Source organism: Salmo salar, chromosome ssa09 (genome assembly GCF_905237065.1).
Source record: "Salmo salar chromosome ssa09, Ssal_v3.1, whole genome shotgun sequence".
NCBI classification, from domain to species: domain Eukaryota; kingdom Metazoa; phylum Chordata; class Actinopteri; order Salmoniformes; family Salmonidae; genus Salmo; species Salmo salar.
Genome location: NC_059450.1, coordinates 7,788,610 through 7,805,926, shown reverse-complemented (window position 1 = coordinate 7,805,926; position 17,317 = coordinate 7,788,610).

The following is a 17,317-nucleotide window of genomic DNA, read 5'->3' as shown; positions in this document are numbered from 1 at the left end:
AGCACATTTTGTAATATTCTGAGTACATAGCTCGGCCATCACGGCTAGCTAATTTGACACCCCCCAAGTTTGGGGCTCACTAAACTCAGAATTACTATTAGAAAAATTGGATTACCTTTGCTGTTCTTCGTCAAAATGCACTCCCAGGACTTCTACTTCAACAACAAATGTTGTCCTTAAGCCATTTTGCCACAAATTTGGAAGTATGCTTGAGGTCATTGTCCATTTGGAAGACCCATTTGCGACCAAGCTCTAACTTCCTGACTGATGTCTTGAGATGTTGCTTCAATATATCCACATAATTTTCCATCCTCATGATGCTATCTATTTTGTGAAGTGCACCAGTCCTCCTGCAACAAAGCACCCCACAACATGATGCTGCCACCCCCGTGCTTCATGGTTGGGATGGTGTTCTTCGGCTTGCAAGCCTCCCCCTTTTTCCTCCAAACATAACGATGGTAATTATGGCCAAACAGTTCCATTTTTGTTTCATCAGACCAGAGGACATTTCTCCAAAAAGTATGATCTTTGTCCCCATGTGCAGTTGCAAACCGTAGTCTGGCTTTTGTGTTGCGGTTTTGGAGCAGTGGCTTCTTCCTTGCTGAGAGGCCTTTCAGGCTCTGTTGATATAGGACTCGTTTTACTGTGGATATAGATACTTTACTACCTGTTTCCTCCAGCATCTTCACAAGGTCCTTTGTTGTTGTTCTGGAATTGATTTGTACTTTTCACACCAAAGTACGTTCATCTCTAGGAGACAGAACGCGTCTCCTTCCTGAGTGGTATCACGGCTGCGTGGTCCCATGGTGTTTATACTTGTGTACTATTGTTTGTACAGATGAACGTGGTACCTTCAGGCATTTGGAAATGTCTCCCAAGGATGAACCAGACTTGTGGAGGTCCACAATTGTTTTTCTTAGGTCTTGACTGATTTCTTTTGATTTTCTCATGTTGTCAAGCAAAGAGGCACTGAGTTTGAAGGTAGGCCTTGAAATACATCCACAGGTACACCTCCAATTGACTCAAATGATGTCAATTAGCCTATCAGAAGCATCTAAATCCATGACATCATTTTCTGGAATTTTCCAAGCTGTTTAAAGGCACAGTCAACTTAGTGTATGTAAACTTCTGACCCACTGGAATTGTGAGACAGTGAATTATAAGTGAAATAATCTGTCTGTAAACAATTGTTGGAAAAATTACTTGTGTCATGAACAAAGCAGATGTCCTAACCGACTTGCCAAAACAATAGTCTGTTAACAAGACATTTGTGGAGTGGTTGAAACACGAGTTTTAATGACTCCAACCTAAATGTATGTAAACTTCCGACTTCAACTCTATACCCTAGAACAGGGGTCACCAACCTTTTTGAAACTGAGAGCTACTTCATGGGTACTGAGTCATACGAAGGGCTACCAGTTTGATACGCTCTTCTGAAATAACAAATTTGCTCAGTTTGCCTTTAGTTATACGTTTTTAATAATGATTAATGATACTCATCTATGTGAAGACACTGATCACGTTAATAATTTCTCACAACAATTATCAACAATGACAATAAGGTGGGAAACAGATATCAATATTCAGCACTTTAATCTCAGTAATTGCTAAATTGTGTCCCATTGTGTCCCATTTTCACTAGCCACTGACAAACCCTTTTAACAAATCATGAACTATGTTTCAAAAAGTTATCAATTATGTAATGTTAGAAAATTCAACTTATTCTTCAATATTTTAATTCTACTTCGCCATGGCACTGCCATGTTCCCACTGACAACATCTGGTATCTGTTTCTTTGTTAGTGGGAAGACTGGCATTGCATGCTGTTCACCAGTGTATTGTAATCTGGTGTGTAACTTGACACTGCAATTGTGAGTGAGTCTTTCAGATGTACATCAGTGTTGCGTGTTCTGTGTTTGTTCTTGATGAAGTTCATGTCAGAAAACGTTGATTCACAGAGATAGGTTGAACCAAACAGGCTAGCAACCTTCATAGCTGCTGTGCATACTCCACTGTACTTCTCTGTGTCAACAAGGCACCAAAAGTTTGGTGCAGCCTGGTAGGCTTTGAGGTGGAGGTCATTTTGCAATGTTATGATTTCAATCTCCACCTGTCCAGCATCCAAGTTGAACGTTGCACTTAGTTGCTCAGCAAAGAATGTTGTGTCCACATTCATGGAAGGATTGGAAATGAACGACACACATGGCTCAAGCTGATGAAGGTCACAAAACCTATTCTCAAACTCTTGCCCAAGTCTGTTTATGACTTCACAGTACTTTTCTGCAACTTTGTCAAATGTCTCAGATGCAGAAGCATTGTCTTTCAGCACCGACTGTACAGAGGGAAAGTGCAGCACCTTTTTTTCTGTAAATCCACAGAGAAAATGTTCATCTTGGCTTTAAATGCAGATCAACAACAGTCTTACCTTTGCCTTGCAGCTTGTAGTTGAAGTCGTTTAGTTTCCCAGTAATGTCCGTCAAAAATGCAAGGTCAAGTGTCCACTCTGTCCTCTAGCAGTGAGACGTCTTCGCCTTTGGACTGCTTGAACTCTTTGATTTCACCCAAAAGTGACAAAAAACGAAGTAAAACTCGTCCTCTGCTGAGCCATCGGATTTCTGTGTGTAGCAGCAGTTCACCATATTCAGCTGACATCTCCTCCAATAGCACCTTGAAAATCCTGTGCTGTTTTGCTTTGGAGCGGATGTTGTTTATGATTTTTACAACGGGAGTCATCACGTGCTCAAAGCCGATCACTTTTGCACATAACGCCTGCTGGTGAATGATGCAGTGGTAATGCAGAAATTTTGGGAAGTCTGTGTCACTTTTACAGTGAGCGATGAAACCTGTATGTCGGCCGATCATAGCAGGAGCCCCGTCTGTAGTCACCGCTACCAGCTTTTCCAATGGTACTTTTTTCTGCACGAAAAACTCCTTCACCGTGTTATAAATGTCAACTCCCCTCGTAGTTGTCTTTAAGGGCAGTAGTGCCAGGAGTTCTTCTCTTGTGGAGAAATCTTCAAACACCATCCGGATAAAAACTAACAGCTGCGCTATACTGCTGCTGTCCATGGACTCGTTGCACTGGATGCTAATCCAGCTGCACTTCGCCAGAAACTGCATTCAGCTACCATCTTCGCTGCGCCCGCTAGCTTACTCTCCACGAGCACTGTTTTTTTCGAGCGCACAATACTGACCTTTGAAATAGAGTAGGTCAGAGTTCACCTAAACTTATCTAAACCCATGTATAATGAAAATATTAAGATATTGTCATTTTTAAATATATATAAATGCAAGTGTGATTAAAAAGAATAGCAACAGAATACAATTACATTTCAGACGCAGCTCACTAGTGAGTTGTGCTATTTTTAGACCAGGCCTGCGGGCGACTCACGTGGTCCCTGGGGGCGACCTGGTGCCCGCGGGCACCGTGTTGGTGACCCCTGCCCTAGAATGACTTTATCCGACAAACACTCCGCATCAAAAAGGACAGACCGGGTCTCCTCAGTCTCGCGCTCGCCACTGCGTCTGCGTCGCTCCAACGGCCTGCATCACAGACACTGTGATCCTCAACTTCAGTTGATCCACCTCAACACTCAATGCTCCCCAGTTGTTACTTTCAGCTGCGCTCTGCTCAGGGGAGTAAAGCAGGACACAGCTCTTGTCCCGACGAGCCGTGAAACGTGTTCCACCTCCCTCTGGGCAGCAGACACACAAAAAAATCAACCCAAGTCCATCGCTGGATACTTTGACCTAATTGACCGATCCTAAGTCCTTCCTCAACCAGCCTGATACCACAAACGGATCATCCAAAAGGCATGGATCCACTTTCTCCATGAATCGTACTCCCAGTGGGCCAGAGTAACAGGTAGCTACATAGCCGTCTTTGTATCAAAGATAATTGTGTAGTTTAGAGTAATTATCGAGGTTAGCAAGCCAGCTATTTTCGTCCTCCGCGACGTGTTCTCCAAACTCAGTCAACACTGCTAGCTAGCCAACTTCTACCGACTAGCAGCACTGTAGAAACTAATACATTACAACGGAACAATTTGATTAGTGTAGTGTTAGCTAGCTACATAGTTGTCTTTGCTGTCTTTGTATCTAAGATAATTGTGTAGTTTAGAGTAATTATCGAGGTTAGCTAGCCAGCTATTTTCATCCGCCACGACGCGACGCCGTTCTCCAGACTCCAGACTTAGTCAACACACCTAGTCATCATCAAACCCACTGCTAGCTAGCCAACCTTTACCGACTAGCAGCACTGTAGAAACTAATACATTACAACGGAACGATTTGACTAGTGTAGTGTTAGCTAGCTACATAGTTGACTTTGTCATAGTTTGATAATTGTGTAGTTTAGAGTAATTATCGAGGTTAGCTAGCCAGCTATTTTCGTCCCCCGCGACGCCATCTTCCAAACCTAGCCAACTATTACCGACGAGCAGCATTGTAGAAACTAAATACATAACACTAATCAAGACGTTCCTTTGTAATGTTAGCTAGCTACATAGTTGCCTTTGTATCATGATAAGGTGTAGTACTGAAACTATCGAGGTTACCTAGCCAGCTACACTTTCAAACAAAGTCAACAACGCAGCCACTGCTAGCTAGCCTACTTCACCAGCCAGCAGTACTGTATCATTTTAGTCTTTTTAGTCAATAAGATTTTTGCAACGTAAGCTTAACTTTCTGAACATTCGAGACGTGTAGTCCACTTGTCATTCCAATCTCCTTTGCATTAGCGTAGCCTCTTCTGTAGCTTGTCAACTGTGTGTCTGTCTATCCCTGTTCTCTCCCCTCTGCACAGGCCATATAAACGCTTCACACCGCGTGGCCGCTGCCACGCTAACCTGGTGGTCCCAGCTCGCACGACCCACGGGGAGTTCCAGGTCTCCGGCAGCCTCTGGAACTGCCGGTCTGCGGCCAACAAGGCAGAGTTCATCTCAGCCTATGCTACCCTCCAATCCCTCGACTTCTTGGCGCTGACGGAAACATGGATTACCACAGATAACACTGCTACTCCTACTGCTCTCTCCTCGTCTGCCCACGTGTTCTCGCATACCCCGAGAGCATCTGGCCAGCGGGGTGGTGGCACTGGAATTCTCATCTCTCCCAAGTGGACATTCTCTCTTTCTCCCCTGACCCATCTGTCTATCGCCTCCTTTGAATTCCATGCTGTCACAGTTACCAGCCCTTTCAAGCTTAACATCCTTATCATTTATCGCCCTCCAGGTTCCCTTGGAGAGTTCATCAATGAGCTTGACGCCTTGATAAGTTCCTTTCCTGAGGATGGCTCACCTCTCACAGTTCTGGGTGACTTTAACCTCCCCATGTCTACCTTTGACTCATTCCTCTCTGCCTCCTTCTTTCCACTCCTCTCCTCTTTTGACCTCACCCTCTCACCTTCCCCCCCTACTCACAAGGCAGGCAATACGCTTAACCTCATCTTTACGAGATGCTGTTCTTCCACTAATCTCATTGCAACTCCCCTCCAAGTCTCCGACCACTACCTTGTATCCTTTTCCCTCTCGCTCTCCTCCAACACTTCTCACTCTGCCCCTACTCGGATGGTATTGCGCCGTCGCAACCTTCGCTCTCTCTCTCCCGCTACTCTCTCCTCTTCCATCCTATCATCTCTTCCCTCTGCTCAAACCTTCTCCAACCTATCTCCTGATTCTGCCTCCTCAACCCTCCTCTCCTCCCTTTCTGCATCCTTTGACTCTCTATGTCCCCTATCCTCCAGGCCGGCTTGGTCCTCCCCTCCTGCTCCGTGGCTCGACGACTCATTGCGAGCTCACAGAACAGGGCTCCGGGCAGCCGAGCGGAAATGGAGGAAAACTCGCCTCCCTGCAGACCTGGCATCCTTTCACTCCCTCCTCTCTACATTTTCCTCTTCTGTTTCTGCTGCTAAAGCCACTTTCTACCACTCTAAATTCCAAGCATCTGCCTCTAACCCTAGGAAGCTCTTTGCCACCTTCTCCTCCCTCCTGAATCCCCCCCCCACCTCTCTGCGGATGACTTCGTCAACCATTTTGAAAAGAAGGTCGACGACATCCGATCCTCGTTTGTTAAGTCAAACGACACCGCTGGTCCTGCTCACACTGCCCTACCCTGTGATTTGACCTCTTTCTCCCCCCTCTCTCCAGATGAAATCTCGCGTCTTGTGACGGCTGGCCGCCCAACAACCTGCCCGCTTGACCCTATCCCCTCCTCTCTTCTCCAGACCATTTCCGGAGACCTTCTCCCTTACCTCACTTCGCTCATCAACTCATCCTTGACCGCTGGCTACGTCCCTTCCGTCTTCGAGAGAGAGAGTTGCACCCCTTCTGAAAAAACCTACACTCGATCCCTCCGATGTCAACAACTACAGACCAGTATCCCTTCTTTCTTTTCTCTCCAAAACTCTTGAACGTGCCGTCCTTGGCCAGCTCTCTTGCTATCTCTCTCAGAATGACCTTCTTGATCCAAATCAGTCAGGTTTCAAGACTGGTCATTCAACTGAGACTGCTCTTCTCTGTGTCACGGAGGCTCTCCGCACTGCTAAAGCTAACTCTCTCTCCTCTGCTCTCATCCTTCTAGACCTATCTGCTGCCTTTGATACTGTGAACCACCAGATCCTCCTCTCCACCCTCTCCAAGTTGGGCATCTCCGGTGTGGCCCACGCTTGGATTGCGTCCTACCTGACAGGTCGCTCCTACCAGGTGGCGTGGCGAGAATCTGTCTCCGCACCACGTGCTCTCACTACTGGTGTCCCCCAGGGCTCTGTTCTAGGCCCTCTCCTATTCTCGCTATACACCAAGTCACTTGGCTCTGTCATATCCTCACATGGTCTCTCCTATCATTGCTATGCAGACGACACTCAATTAATCTTCTCCTTTCCCCCTTCTGATAACCAGGTGGCGAATCGCATCTCTGCATGTCTGGCAGACATATCAGTGTGGATGACAGATCAGCACCTCAAGCTGAACCTCGGCAAGACGGAGCTGCTTTTCCTCCCGGGGAAGGACTGCCCGTTCCATGATCTCGCCATCACGGTTGACAACTCCATCGTGTCCTCCTCCCAGAGTGCTAAGAATCTTGGCATGACCCTGGACAACACCCTGTCGTTTTCCACTAACATCAAGGCGGTGACCCGATCCTGTAGGTTCATGCTCTACAACATTCGTAGAGTATGACCCTGCCTCACACAGGAAGCGGCGCAGGTCCTAATCCAGGCACTTGTCATCTCCCGTCTGGATTACTGCAACTCGCTGTTGGCTGGGCTCCCTGCCTGTGCCATTAAACCCCTACAACTCATCCAGAACTCCGCAGCCCGTCTGGTGTTCAACCTTCCCAAGTTCTCTCACGTCACCCCGCTCCTCCGCTCTCTCCACTGGCTTCCAGTTGAAGCTCGCATCCTCTACAAGACCATGGTGCTTGCCTACGGAGCCGTGAGGGGAACGGCACCTCCGTACCTTCAGGCTCTGATCAGTCCCTACACCCAAACAAGGGCACTGCGCTCATCCACCTCTGGCCTGCTGGCCCCCCTACCTCTGAGGAAGCACAGTTCCCGCTCAGCCCAGTCAAAACTGTTCGCTGCTCTGGCACCCCTATGGTGGAACAAGCTCCCTCACGACGCCAGGACAGCGGAGTCAATCACCACCTTCCGGAGACACCTGAAACCCCACCTCTTTAAGGAATACCTGGGATAGGATAAAGTAATCCTTCTAACCCCCCCCAAAAAAAGATTTAGATGCACTATTGTAAAGTGGTTGTTCCACTGGATATCATAAGGTGAATGCACCAATTTGTATGTTGCTCTGGATAAGAGCGTCTGCTAAATGACTTAAATGTAAATGTAAATGTATCTCTCCTGTACTTGACTCAATGGACAAAAGTACTCAGCTTGTATTTCGCAGATGTTGGTTTGGTTTTGAACCTTCTTTCACGAGCCTACCAGACGAGCTAAATAACTTCTATGCTCGCTTCGAGGCAAGCAACACTGAAGCATGCATGAGAGCATCAGCTGTTCTGGACGACTGTGTAGCCAATGTGAGTAAGACCTTTAAACAGTACAGCATTCACAAGGCTGCAGCGCCAGACGGATTACCAGGACGTGTACTCTGAGCATGCGCTGACCAACTGGCAAGTGTCTTCACTGACATTTTCAACCTGTCCCTGACCGAGTCTGTAATACCAACATGTTTCAAGCAGACCACCATAGTCCCTTTGCCCAAGAACACCAACGTAACCTGCCTAAATGACTACCAACCCGTAGCACTCACATCTGTAGCCATGAAGTGCTTTGAAAGGCTGGTCATGGCTCATATCAACACCATTATCCCAGAAACCGTAGGCCCACTCCAATTTGCGTACCGCCCCAACAGATCCACAGATGATGCAATGTCTAATTCACTTCACACTCCCCTTTCCCACCTGGACAAAATGAACACCTACGTGAGAATGCAATTCATTGACTACAGCTCAGCGTTCAACACCATAGTGCCCTCAAAATCATCACTAAGCTAAGGACCCTGGGACTAAACACCTCCCTCTGTAACTGGATCCTGGACTTTCTGAGAGGCCGCCCCCAGGTGGTAAGGGGTGTGTGCTCAGTCCCCTCCTGTACTCCCTGTTCACCCATGACTGCATGGCCAAGCACAACTCCAACACCATCATTAAGTTTGCTGACGACACAACAGTAGTAGGCCTGATCACCGACAACGATGAGACAGCCTATAGCGAGGAGGTGAGAGACCTGGCCATGTGGTGCCAGGACAACAACCTCTCCCTCAACGTGATCAAGACAAAGGAGATGATTGTGGACTATAGGAAAAGGAGGACCGAGCACTCCCCCATTCTCATCGACGGGGCTGTAGTGGAGCAGGTTGAGAGCTTCAAGTTCCTTGGCATCCACATCACCAACAGACTATCATTGGCCAAACACACCAAGACAGTTGTGAAGAGGACACAACAGGACACTGAAAAGATTTGGCATGGGTCCTCAGATCCTGAAAAAGTTCTACAGCTGCACCATCGAGAACATCCTGACTGGTTGCATCACCGCCTGGTATGGCAACTGCTCGGCCTCCAACCGCAAGGCACTACAGAGGGTAGTGCGTATGGCCCAGTACATCACTGGGGCCAAGCTTCCTGCCATCCAGGACCTCTTTATAAGGCAGTGTCAGAGGAAGGCACAAAAAATTGCCAAAGTCTCCAGCCACCCAAGTCATAGACTGTTCTCTCTACTATCGCACGGCAAGCAGTACCGGAGCGTTAAGTCTCGATCCAAAAGGATTCTTAACTTCTACCCCCAAGCCATAAGACTCCTGAACAGCTAATCAAATGGCTACCCGGACAACTTGCATTGACGCCGCACATTGACTCTGTACCGGTACCCCCTGTATAAAGCCTCGCTACTGTTATTTTATTGTTGCTCCTTAATTTTTTTTATTTTCTATTTTTCTTATTTAAAAAAAAATGTTTACTTCAGTTTATTTTAGTCAATACTTTCTTAACACTTTTTTTTCTTAAAACTCCATTGTTGGTTAAGGGGTTTTAAGTAAGACTTTCACTGTAAGGCTGCCCCCAGGCACATGTGACAAATAACATTAGATTTTTTTCTCGCCATACGCTTTCTTCCTAGCTCGGTCCTCGACATGAATCCTATGGCTCTACTTCCCATCGTTACTTCCCTCCCCTTCACCTTTAATCACAGAATACAACATGCATAACACATTAACTGGCGTAACAATCCATCTCGTGGATGGCCAAAAAGCACAAAGACAAAGCCAAGCCCCCAACAAGCCAAGTCTCCAAGTCTTTTAACAGGCTGCCGCCTTTACAATATATTTTGTCAAAATAGTTTTTTATTGTACTTCACACATAATGAAAGCATACCAAAAGCACATATGACAAATAAACAGATAAACTTCACGAGAGCATTTCACCCAACATCCAACAGGCAGAACTTGTACTGGGTCGTTTCACGTTCTGACCCTTTGCTATAAGACTCGGAATTGAGCTCAGGTGCATCCTGTTTCCATTGATCAGATCTGTGAAAGGGTACCAAAATATATCTGCAGCATTGAAAGGTCCAAAGAACACAGAAGCCTCCATCATTCTTAAATGGAAGAAGTTTGGAACCATCAAGACTCTTCCTAGAGCCCGATGGTCACTCTGACAGAGCTCCAGAGTTCCTCTGTGGAGATGGGAGAACCTTCCAGAAGGACAGCCATCTCTGCAGCACTCCACCAATCAGGCCTTTATGGTCGAGTGGCCAGACAGAAGCCAGTCCTCGGCAAAAGGCACATGACAGCCTGCTTGGAGTTTGCCAAATGGCACCTAAAGGACTCTCAGACCATGAGAAACAAGATTCTCTGGTCTGATGAAACCAAGATTGAACTCTTTGGCCTGAATGCCAAGCGTCACGTTTGGAGGAAACCTGGCACCATCCCTATGGTGAAGCATGGTGGTGGCAGCATCATGCTGTGGGGATGTTTTTCAGATGCAGGGACTGGGAGACCAGTTAAGATCAAGGGAAAGATGAATGGAGCAAAGTACAGAGAGATCCTTGATGAAAACCTACTCCAGAGCACTCAGGACCTCAGACTGGGGCAAAGGTTCACCTTCCAACAGGACAACGACCCTAAACACACAGCCAAGAGAATGCAGGAGTGGCTTCGGGATGAGTCTCTGAATGTCCTTGAGTGGCCCAGCCAGAGCCAGGACTTGAACCCGATCGAACATCTCTGGAGAGACCTGAAAATAGCTGTGCAACAATGCTCCCCATCCAACCTGACAGAGCTTGAGAGGATCTGCAGAGAAGAGAAACTTCCGAAATACGTGTGCCAAGCGTCATACCAAGACGACTCAAGGCTGTAATTGCTTCCAAAGGTGCTTCAACAAAGTACTGAGTAAAGGGTCTGAATACTTATATAAATGTGATATTTCAGTTTTTGAATGTGTTATACATTTGCAAAAAAATCTAAAATCTTGTTTTTCCGTTGTCATTTTGGGGTATTGTGTGTAGATTGATGATGTAAAAAAACGATTTAATCCATTTTAGAATAAAGCTGTAATGTAACAAAAGTTGGAAAAAGTCAAGGGGTCTGAATACAGATAGTCCCCCCCAAAAATCTAAAGGAACTTTGTTCTGAAGTGTCTGTTCTACATCTGAGAGATACAGTATAAGTATAAAAAATATATATAAAAAATATATATTTAACCAATTATTTTGGGCACTATCGGCTGTACCAACTTCAGATGAGTCCCAAGACGTGCGGGTCGTAGTGCAAAATGGAGAACACCATCGTGTTCGTGAGTCTCATGTTTCCATTGAGGGGTCATAACCGTTCGGACTCTAGAGATGATTTTGTTAGAATACCGATTTTCGGGATGTCTCATGGTCTGACAAACACTGCTCTTGCTCTGTCACCTTTCACCGTAGATGCGGAAGTGCGACATAGGCGGATGCATTGGATTGAGACGCATCTAATTAGCATTTTGTATCATGCTAATTATATTTCCGCGGACACATCGACCAGTTTAAAAATATATAGACCACATGGAGAATTAAAAAAATCTGATTGTCAACATGAACAAAGACTTGCTGAAGTGCCAAAATTCAGCATTTACCCCCAAAAAGACAAGTTTTCACCACCTAGTTATCTCGTTGTTTGACAAAGTTATTTCTGAAGATGATTATTTATTTATTGCGATTAGTGATTCATGTCTGTCCCTCATGTTGAGGTCAACCCTGTCACGTGAAATTAACTCTGAACCTGTTCTACTCTTTTTGGCCAATTTCTGGGGTTTGTGATGAAAAACTGAGCGGGTCAAGTATAACACGTCAACCTTGTTACCCATAAATAGACAGACTAGAAATGTTTTATCAATTTATCAAAAAAGTGTGAATCTTCCTGTTGCACAAAACAATCTTCCATTTCCCCTGTCACTAGGGGATTCATGGCTGATTTAACTAGTTGGAGTTGGACTACATTTAACCAGTTGGAGGGCCATTCATGGGGATTTTTCCCAGATGTGATACATTTCCACTTCCCATTTGGTTACAAATGCATCAAAACACCGCTAACCATCCACTGTAGAACCATATAATTCCACCCATTGAAGCACAATACCTACACTAGACCTACACTTTCACATATTGTGGAGCATTGTACGATGTATAGTTTTTTGTTTAAATAATACAATAATTTAATTAAGCTGAAGGGAGGCACTTACTATAGTAATAATATTTTCCCTCTTGAAGTGGGAAAATGTGTTTTTTATTAAGCTGAACATGTGCTATTTATGACAGAATGTTAAAATTCCGTGAAATGAAACATTTACTTTACTCACCATCAGAATTTAAATTATAGGTTTGGTGGCAACGATTCTCCATTGATCAATACGTAATGAGTGATTGAAGAGTTTCATTCCAAAACGCTATATGTCCAATTTCAGAAATTATATTAAGCTATCTCTTGATTGATCAAATTCTGAGAGACAAATAATCATGTGTTTTAGCAAAATGCTACATATGCGCCTCACTCTCGAGAAATAAGTAGTACTGCTGGGTTTTACAAGGTCAAATGTAACAAATAACTACATTTTTAATATAGAACTGTACAAATGAGATATTTGTGACATCAATATTTAAAATATCTATGTAAAAAAATATTTCAGTACAGTAATATGAGATCTGTATGTAAAACATTTACATTTACATTTTATTCATTTAGCAGATGCTCTTATCCAGAGCAACTTACAGTAAGTGCATTCATATTACGATAGCTAGGTGAGACAGCCACATATCACAGTCAAATATGCAGGATACAAACATTCCATTTTGGGGGGGCAGGTAGTCTAGTAGTTAGAGCGTTGGGACAGTAACTGAAAGATTACTTGTTCAAATCCCCGAACTGGCAAGGTATAAAAATCTGCTGTTCTGAACAACTGCTCGTGGATGTCGATTCAGAGGGACTGAGTTAAATGCAGAAGACACATTTTGGTTGAATGCATTCAGTTATGTAACTGACTTCCCATTCCAACTAAACACCTGACTTCCCATTCCAACTAAACAATGGATATATACATTAGTGTTTAGCAAAAAAACACATACAATCCATTAATAAAAAATCTGAGACTAGAAATATTTTACACACACATGAAGGTACCCATTACCAATCATTTTCACATTTGAAAAAAACACAAATGTGAAAATGTTTTGGATATAGAATTTTGGAAATAAAATCCTCAATTTAATTAATAAGCCAAATTAGGATCCACTTTGACCACCCTGTCCACTAGATGTCATAACCATGCATTTCTGTAATATTGTCAGGCATTACATACAGTTGAGCAAAGATGCAAACCTATCCACATGTATTTAAAATACATTTATGCGAAGTTAAATATATTGAAATGTACACTGCTCAAAAAAATAAAGGGAATACTTAAACAACACAATGTAACTCCAAGTCAATCACACTTCTGTGAAATCAAACTGTCCACTTAGGAAGCAACACTGATTGACAATACATTTCACATTCTGTTGTGCAAATGGAATAGACAACAGGTGGAAATTATAGGCAATTAGCAAGACACCCCCAATAAAGGAGTGGTTCTGCAGGTGGGGACGACACAGACCACTTCTCAGTTCCTATGCTTCCTGGCTGATGTTTTGGTCACTTTTGAATGCTGGCGGTGCTTTCACTCTAGTGGTAGCATGAGACGGAGTCTACAACCCACACAAGTGGCTCAGGTAGTGCAGCTCATCCAGGATGGCACATCAATGCGAGCTGTGGCAAGAAGGTTTGCTGTGTCTGTCAGCGTAGTGTCCAGAGCATGGAGGCGCTACCAGGAGACAGGCCAGTACATCAGGAGACGTGGAGGAGGCTGTATGAGGGCAACAACCCAGCAGCAGGACTGCTACCTCCACCGTTGTGCAAGGAGGAGCAGGAGGAGCACTGCCAGAGCCCTGCAAAATTACCTCCAGCAGGCCACAAATGTGCATGTGTCAGCTCAAACGGTCAGAAACAGACTCCATGAGGGTGGTATGAGGGCCCGACGTCCACAGGTGGGGGTTGTGCTTACAGCCCAACACCGTCCAGGACGTTTGGCATTTGCCAGAGAACACCAAGATTGGCAAATTCGCCACTGGCGCCCTGTGCCCTTCACAGATGAAAGCAGGTTCACACTGAGCAGGTGACAGAGTCTGGAGACGCCGTGGAGAACGTTCTGCTGCCTGCAACATCCTCCAGCATGACCGGTTTGGCGGTGGGTCAGTCATGGTGTGGGGTGGCATTTCTTTGGGGGGCCGCACAGCCCTCCATGTGCTCGCCAGAGGTAGCCTGACTGCCATTAGGTACCGCGATGAGATCCTCAGACCCCTTGTGAGACCATATGCTGGTGCGGTTGGCCCTGGGTTCCTCCTAATGCAAGACAATGCTAGACCTCATGTGGCTGGAGTGTGTCAGCAGTTCCTGCAAGAGGAAGGCATTGATGCTATGGACTGGCCCGCCCGTTCCCCAGACCTGAATCCAATTGAGCAGATCTGGGGCATCATGTCTCGCTCCATCCACCAATGCCACATTGCACCACAGACTGTCCAGGAGTTGGCGAATGCTTTAGTCCAGGTCTGGGAGGAGATCCCTCAGGAGACCATCCGCCACCTCATCAGGAGCATGCCCAGGCGTTTTAGGGAGGTCATACAGGCACGTGGAGGCCACACACACTACTGAGCCTCATTTTGACTTGTTTTAAGGACATTACATCAAAGTTGGATCAGCCTGTAGTGTGGTTTTCCACTTTAATTTTGAGTGTGACTCCAAATCCAGACCTCCATGGGTTGATAAATTGGATTTCCATAGATTATTTTTGTGTGATTTTGTTGTCAGCACATTCAACTATGTAAAGAAAAAAGTATTTAATAACATTATTTCTTTCATTCAGATCTAGGATGTGTTGTTTAAGTGTTCCCTTTATTTTTTTGAGCAGTATATTTTTTTCCATAAGGACACACAAACACTCACACCATTCCCCCCTAGGCACACACAGTTGACACAGTGACAGGCCAGAGGGCACCAAGCTAGCAGGGCAGGACGGTAGAGTGAACCACCACAGGGAGAGAGCTCACATGCCTGTCACATCTCTCCCTATGCCCCTGTGGTATGCTTTGAAGCAGGTAGTGTTTACACAACGTCTACGAAATGCAACCACTGAGCTAGTTCCCATGGTTCCCGTCAATCCAGCACTAACATGTGGAATTTGGAGCTTTAGTCAGGGAGGTGCCAGACAGGAGAGAAAGATGGATGGATGGATGAGGGAGGGAGGGAGGGAGGGGGGAGGAAGAAGAAGGGTTGGTTGTGTCATGACTCTCCTGTTTCGATCTTAAGGATCGACAGTTGATTGGAGAGGGACGGACTGACGTACAGATAAAAGTTAGGAAGGGGAAGTTAAGTAAGCTTGATCAATAAAGAAAGGGGTGGGATAGAAAGAACCAAGATGATTTGTCAAGGCACACAAATTATTGTACATTTAAGCAATGATTTTGCTCTGTTATACATTCAGATGCTTGTCAGCCTTGATTGACTGGGTCTTGAACTGATCTGAGACAAAAAAAAGTGCCATCTATAATCAGCACAATACAGCCTCATGTCACACAACCTGCCATTGGCACAAAAGCAGGGAAATAGAGATATGGAAAAACATAGGTTTTTGTCTCAAATGGCACCGATTCTCTTTACATTCCCATAGGGCTCTGGGTCAAAAGTAGTGCTCTATACAGTTGAAGTCAGAAGTTTACATACACCTTGGCCAAATAAAAACTCCGTTTTTATTTGGCCAATAAAAAAAACTCTGTTTTTCACAATTCCTGAAATGTAATCATTGTAAAAATTCCCTGTCTTAGGTCAGTTAGGATCACCACTTTATTTTAAGAATGTGACAAGTCAGAATAATAGTATAGAGAATTATTTATTTCAGCTTTTATTTCTTTCATCACATTCCCAGTGGGTCAGAAGTTTACATACACTCAATTAATATTTGGTAGCATTGCCTTTAAATTGTTTAACTTGGGTCAAACATTTTGGGTAGCCTTCCACAAGCTTCCCACAATAAGTTGGGTGAATTTTGGCCCATTCCTCCTGACAGAGCAGGTGTAACTGAGTCAGGTTTGTAGGCCTCCTTGCTCGCACATGCTTTTTCAGTTCTGCCCACACATTTTCGATAGGTTTGAGGTCAGGGCTTTGTGATGGCCACTCCAATACCTTGCCTTTGTTGTCCTTAAGCCATTTTGCCACAACTTTGGAAGTATGCTTGGGGTCATTGTCCATTTGGAAGACCCACTTGCGAGCAAGCTTTAACTTCCTTGCTGATGTCTTGAGATGTTGCTTCAATATAACCACATAATTTTCCATCTTCATGATACCATCTAATTTGTGAAGTGCACCAGTCCCTCCTGCAGCAAGGCACCCCACAACATGATGCTGCCACCCCCGTGGTTCACGGTTGGGATGGTTTTCTTCAGCTTGCAAGCCTCCCCCTTTTTCCTCCAAACATAACGATGGTCATTATGGCCAAACAGTTCTATTTTTGTTTCATCAGACCAGAGGACATTTCTCCAAAAAGTACGATCTTTGTCCCCATGTGCAGTTACAAACCGTAGTCTGGCCTTTTTATGGCGGTTTTGGAGCAGTGGCTTCTTCCTTGCTGAGGGGCCTTTCAGGTTATGGCGATATAGGACTCGTTTTACTGTGGATATAGATACTTTGTACCTGTTTCCTCCAGCATCTTCACAAGGTCCTTTGCTGTTTTATTTGCACTTTCGCACCAAAGTACTTTCTTCTCTAGGAGACAGAACGCGTCTCCTTCCTGAGCGGTATGACGGCTGCATGGTCCCATGGTGTTTATACTTGCGTACTATTGTTTGTACAGATGAACGTGGTACCTTCAGGCATTTGGAAATTGCTCCCAAGGATGAACCAGACTTGTGGAGGTCTACAATTTTTTTCTGATGTCTTGGCTGATTTTTTTTTATTTTCCCATGATGTCAAGCAAAGAGGCACTGAGTTTGAAGGTAGGCCTTGAAATACATCCACAGGTACACCTCCAATTGACTCAAATGATATCAATTAGCCTATCAGAAGCTTCTAAAGCCATGACATCATTTAAAGGCACAGTCAATTTAGTGTATGTAAACTTCTGACCCACTAGAATTGTGAGACAGTGAATTATAAGAGAAATAATCTGCCTGTAAACAATTGTTGGAAAAATTACTTGTGTCATGCACAAAGCAGATGTCCTAACCGACTTGCCAAAACTATAGTTTGTTAACAAG